Here is a 5,762-nt window from a genome sequence, read left to right on the forward strand (position 1 = left end):
ACTATCCTTCTTTCAGGGGCAACTCAGGAAACTCTGTTGGACAAGAGCCTACAGGAGGAGTTCCAGCTTTTGGGACTCTCTTTTACCCATTTGTCCCATCACTGGAGCTGGGACTATCACCTGCCCTACAGGAGGAACAGCCCACAAAGTTCACTTGCAGGGATGCCATTAATTGAAAGTCCCTTGTCAGGGGGGTCACTGCACACCTTGGCCTTTGTTTGCCCTCCCCAGCAAAGATGCTTCCAACAGTTCTGAGAGATCTGGCAGACCCAGAGCTCTCCTCAGGGAATGCCTTAGCTGCTTAAAGGCTGCCCTTGCACCTTTTAGCCAAGGCAGCAAATGCTTACAGGCTGTTCTTAAAAGCTGGTATAAAAGTCTTACCACACATCCAGAGGGAGCAATCCAGAGTCCACCCTGTCCTACCATTCCCAGGAAGGCAGTTCATGGGCTGTCTGGGGCTCAGGGAGGAGTCAGGTGGCTTCTTTTCTTCCTTTCCCCTTTCCAGATTTTCTCCTTCAAAGGCAAAGGTTTCTTGGTTTTCCTTGCTCAAGGAGATGCAGCAAAGGCCGTCTTTTAAATCCAATACTGGAAACTCCTCAAGATTGTCATTCAAGGTGGATATCTCAGGTCCTGCACTCATCAATCATCTTGGCCATTGCTTTTCTTGGTAGGTTCTTGCATTCACATCCTACAAGCAAACCAGGATGAGCCAATTTAGCTGTTACTGCAACCAATCCAAGCTGGAACTCTCATTTTAAAGGATACTGGCTTTGCCTTACCCATAGAGATCCCACATCAGGGGTAATACATACAGGTTCTGCCCTCTTCCACTCTCCTGGAACTCCACTGGCCCACACCACAGGAACAACTGCAGCTGCCACTTCAGTCGGGACCTTGCTGCTGACAGGAGTTATTCCCTGCACAACAAGAGCTGCTGCTTTGACACATTTAGTTCCAGCAATTACAGTTTCAATATCCCCAGTTTTCCATTTCGTTTCTGCCTCAACCTTTCTACTCAATCTCTTCCTAGCACAGGTTTGGGTGAGTTTGGCAAAGAGACAAACTGAGGAATTCCCCAATGTTTTCCCAGTTTAACCCCTGTCACACCAATCACCTTAACACTGCCAGTCCTTAATTCTCCTTCTCTTGGGTTAAGGACTGAGGAAGTTGGACCTGTGTCTGACCAGGACATGTGCAAACCAAATGCTGGGGACTGGAACACACACCTGGCACTCTTGCAGCTCTTACCATTACATTCAAGAGAAAACAGCCAATTGGACCATCACTGCTCATTTCTTAATCCCAATCCCACACTTCCTTTGCAGTTGGAGCACCACTTTTAGAACCCAATTACAGTCCATTAGAGAGCTCCATGTCTAGCATGGACAGCTACCCCTGGGATACTCTCAGCAATGCCTGAATCCATTGCAGGGACCTTGCTTTGAGCTCCCCAGGGCCGGGCACCCCGAGGATCTCCCCGAATAATCCTTTCGGTGCGCGCTGGAGTCCTCGGGGTGCCCCAACCCGGGGGGCACCAACAGCACTGTCCCTCCAGGGGGCCAATTTGGTCCCAAAATACAGGGGGATCTTGCCTGTGTCCCAGACTGGTCCGGGGATCTGAGGCCCTTCCCAAGAAAATCTCGGTGCCGGCGTGAAGGGCCAGAGATCCCTTGGAGCCACGGGAGAGCAGGCACAGAGTCCCTCCTGCAGGGCCAATTCTGCTGCCTGAACTCAGCTCTTCAAAGAAGCCTCTAAGATACAGTTGGTGAGGTTTAGAAGCCAGGCAACCTTTTATTCCTATGCTCTTGAATCATTCCAGCCCGTCTGGTGTCCTGGCAATCAGCTCCCAAAGGGCACACACAGAGCTATCTCCACTGCAGCTGATATGGCAGCATTACAGGAGGATTCATTTTTGTTCTCTACATTCCTGTTCCACATTAAGGGCATTTTCCAGCACTTACTACCATACACACCTACCCTTAGAAGGTTTCCAAGGGACTTCACCGAGGGCCTTTGCAGCTCTGCTCTGTCTGGAGCCCTCAAAGTCCTCAGTGCCTGCCTTAGGAATTTCAAGATAACTCACCTGTTTACAGTGTAACTTAGTGATGCTTGTCTACTGCCTCAGTTCCCTTCTTCCTTCTTTCTTCACCTCCCTTGGCTGGTCCCTTTAAATCCCTTGGTTCAGCTCTGTGCAGTTTCCAGGCTACATCCCACTGCAAAAAGGATTAGCTCTTGTTACATCTCAACACTCGGATATCATTCCCACTTTTTTCCTGACACTTGGCCATTAGGCCAGTGTCTCATTATTTAAAGTAGAGTTTGACTCCTCAGTGACAACAACAGCTACAGCCCTGAATCATAACACAGGCTGAGACACAAACACGGATGGGAACTCTTAAGGATCCACTTTGTTCTGCTCACCAATCAAAAGGAGCTTTCTGAACTCAAGAAGAAGAGACTCAACATCCTTTTTCTGCAACTTTGGCTACTATAAATGTGACCCACAAGACCTGGAAAGGCCCTTCCCACTTCACCTGCAGGGCTGGCAGTGCCACCACTGGACACGGACCCAGTGGCTGGGCAGGAACGGAGGGGCTGGGGCGTCCAATCCATCGGCCCAGGCGGCACCAGGAGTTCCTGCAGTTCCTGAGGGGAGAGCCTCAAGCCAACAAAGGATTATGGAGATCATTTTAAACTTTAATAGGTATATCTCCTGGAATATGGGGACTTGGATAAGGCCTACTGGTGCAACAAGGACACACTCAAGGCTATCTATTAAAAGCATCTACTAGCACTCAAAAGCTGTCACTATCCTTCTTTCAGGGGCAACTCAGGAAACTCTCTTTGCCAAGAGCCTCCAGGAGGATTTCCAGCTTTTGGGACTCTCTTTTACCCATTTGTCCCATCACTGGAGCTGGGACTATCACCTGCCCTACAGGAGGAACAGCCCACAAAGTTCACTTGCAGGAATGCCATTAACTCAAAGTCACTTGTTGGGGGGTCACTGCACACCTTGGCCTTTGTTTGCCCTCCCCAGCAAAGATGCTTCCAACAGTTCTGAGAGATCTGGCAGACCCAGAGCTCTCCTCAGGGAATGCTTTAGCTGCTTAAAGGCTGCCCTTGCACCATCTAGCCAAGGCAGCAAATGCTTACAGGCTGTTCTTAAAAGCTGGTATAACAGTCTTACCACACATCCAGAGGGAGCAATCCAGAGTCCACCCTGTCCTACCATTCCCAGGAAGGCAGTTCATGGGCTGTCTGGGGCTCAGGGAGGAGTCAGGTGGCTTCTTTTCTTCCTTTCCCCTTTCCAGATTTTCTCCTTCAAAGGCAAAGGTTTCTTGGTTTTCCTTGCTCAAGGAGATGCAGCAAAGGCCATCTTTTAAATCCAATACTGGAAACTCCTCGAGATTGTCATTCAAGGTGGATATCTCAGGTCCTGCACTCATCAATCATCTTGGCCATTGCTTTTCTTGGCAGGTTCTTGCATTCACATCCTACAAGCAAACCAGGATGAGCCAATTTAGCTGTTACTGCAACCAATCCAAGCTGGAATTCTCATTTTAAAGGATACTGGCTTTGCCTTACCCATAGAGATCCCACATCAGGGGTAATACCTACAGGTCCTGCCCTCTTCCACTCTCCTGGAACTCCACTGGCCCACACCACAGGAACAACTGCAGCTGCCACTTCAGTCAGGACCTTGCTGCTGACAGGAGTTATTCCCTGCACAACAAGAGCTGCTGCTTGGACACATTTAGTTCCAGCAATTACAGTTTCAATATCCCCAGTTTTCCATTTCGTTTCTGCCTCAACCTTTCTACTCAATCTCTTCCTAGCACAGGTTTGGGTGAGTTTGGCAGAGACAAACTGAGGAATCCCCCGATGTTTTCCCACTTTAACCCCTGTCACACCAATCACCTTAACACTGCCAGTCCTTAATTCTCCTTCTCTTGGGTTAAGGACTGAGGAAGTTGGACCTGTGTCTGACCAGGACATGTGCAAACCAAATGCTGGGGACTGAAACACACACCTGGCACTCTTGCAGCTCTTACCATTACATTCAAGAGAAAACAGCCAATTGGACCATCACTGCTCATTTCTTAATCCCAATCCCACACTTCCTTTGCAGTTGGAGCACCACTTTTAGAACCCAATTACAGTCCATTAGAGAGCTCCATGTCTAGCATGGACAGCTACCCCTGGGATACTCTCAGCAATGCCTGAATCCATTGCAGGGACCTTGCTTTGAGCTCCCCAGGGCCGGGCACCCCGAGGATCTCCCCGAATAATCCTTTCGGTGCGCGCTGGAGTCCTCGGGGTGCCCCAACCCGGGGGGCACCAACAGCACTGTCCCTCCAGGGGGCCCAATTTGGTCCCAAAATGCAGGGGGATCTTGCCTGTGTCCCAGACTGGTCCGGGGATCTGAGGCCCTTCCCGAGAAAATCTCGGTGCCGGCGTGAAGGGCCAGAGATCCCTTGGAGCCACGGGAGAGCAGGCACAGAGTCCCTCCTGCAGGGCCAATTCTGCTGCCTGAAAACAGCTCTTCAAAGAAGCCTCTAAGACTCAATTGGTTACTTTTAGAAGCCAGGCATTCCTACACACTATGAGATATTTTAAAAGCTTGCTGAGTGAAAAAACATAAAGTTTTTATCAGTGACATCTGATCTCAAACAGACAGCTCCTTTCTCCTTTCAGTATAAAATTATTTTCATGGAATCATTTAATAGGAAGTGCCCAGGAACCCCAGACTGTGCTTTCCAGAACAGAAAATAAACAGAGGGAAGGAGCTTTGCACGAGTGTAACATACTCCAGAACACACCTGACTTTAGTTTTACTCTTGATGTTCAAATATAGCAGAACACAAACACTCCAGCAGGAGAGCTGGCACATTACCCATGGTACCCTGAAAGTCCACCTTAAGAGAGCTGGAGAAAAATCACAGTTGTGCCAGTCCCTTGTGCCTGCAGATGGCTGGGGATCCTCTCCATCCACCTCATGCTCTTCCAACAGCAGAAAGAGTGACCTCGGGGACATGGTGGCACTCGACATCCTGCTGAGAGAGCAAGGAAACCTTTAGCAGAAAGGGGAGTTGGAATCTAAAACTTCCTTTCCTGGCAGCTTTGTGAAGCCTGCAACCAAGAGGGGCAAAATTTGCAGCTCCTTTGGGGCAGGTGTCAACAGAGGCCAACAGAGCTTTCACCTTTTTCAGACAACTGTGCCCCTTTTGGCTCCCTGGCAGCTCCAATGGCACCAGAACCCCCTTCCAGCACACCCACGGCTGTCACACACAGGCACCCACACACCTTTGCTCCAGCCCACACGTGGCCAACATTCCCTCACCCTGCACATCCCAAGGGGAGTAGTTTTGCTAGAGAGCACAGCAACCCCCCTGTCCTCACAAACTGCCTCCCTGCAAAAAAAGGAATCATTTCTCCTGGACACTTGGCCCACAGTCAAGGGCTTTTCAAATGTGCTCAGGGTCCCTCCCAGCTCCTGCCTGTCCTTGCATTTCAAGGCATGGGCATGTTTCAGCAGCAGAACCCAGCTCCTCACTGGCAGTAGAAGCCCTGCTCTTACCTGGACAGACTCCCGGCTCGGCACAGCCCCGGCTCATGGAGCAGCTTCCCAAGGCCCTTCTCTCTCCCGGCAGGAAGCACAACTCGCCTCCACTCCCCAGCACCAGGGGAAACCACGAGCCAGGCTGCAAATGGACACAGAACGAGCAAAAAGCATTAATGCAGCACCAAAAAAAACCAAGCTG

General features: G+C 50.2%; 1 long non-coding RNA gene across 4 annotated transcripts; it reads right to left on the reverse strand.

Annotated features, from left to right (window-relative positions):
* Window positions 1-572: 572 nt before the first annotated feature.
* LOC127475171 (uncharacterized) lies at window positions 573-3,691 on the reverse strand. Of its 4 annotated transcripts, XR_007906120.1 has the most exons (5): window positions 3,619-3,686; window positions 3,188-3,494; window positions 2,535-2,659; window positions 813-2,213; window positions 573-688 (listed from the first exon to the last, which is right to left on the reverse strand). It is a non-coding gene; the product is annotated as an uncharacterized LOC127475171 (long non-coding RNA). The 4 variants fall into 4 exon arrangements; XR_007906119.1 differs by having other exon boundaries at window positions 2,535-2,646; window positions 3,188-3,691; XR_007906118.1 differs by having other exon boundaries at window positions 3,188-3,691.
* Between the last annotated feature and the right edge of the window lie 2,071 nt (window positions 3,692-5,762).

Source organism: Manacus candei, unplaced genomic scaffold, assembly GCF_025592945.1.
Source record: "Manacus candei isolate 608988 ecotype Guabito, Panama unplaced genomic scaffold, ASM2559294v1 h1tg000046l, whole genome shotgun sequence".
NCBI lineage: Eukaryota > Metazoa > Chordata > Aves > Passeriformes > Pipridae > Manacus > Manacus candei.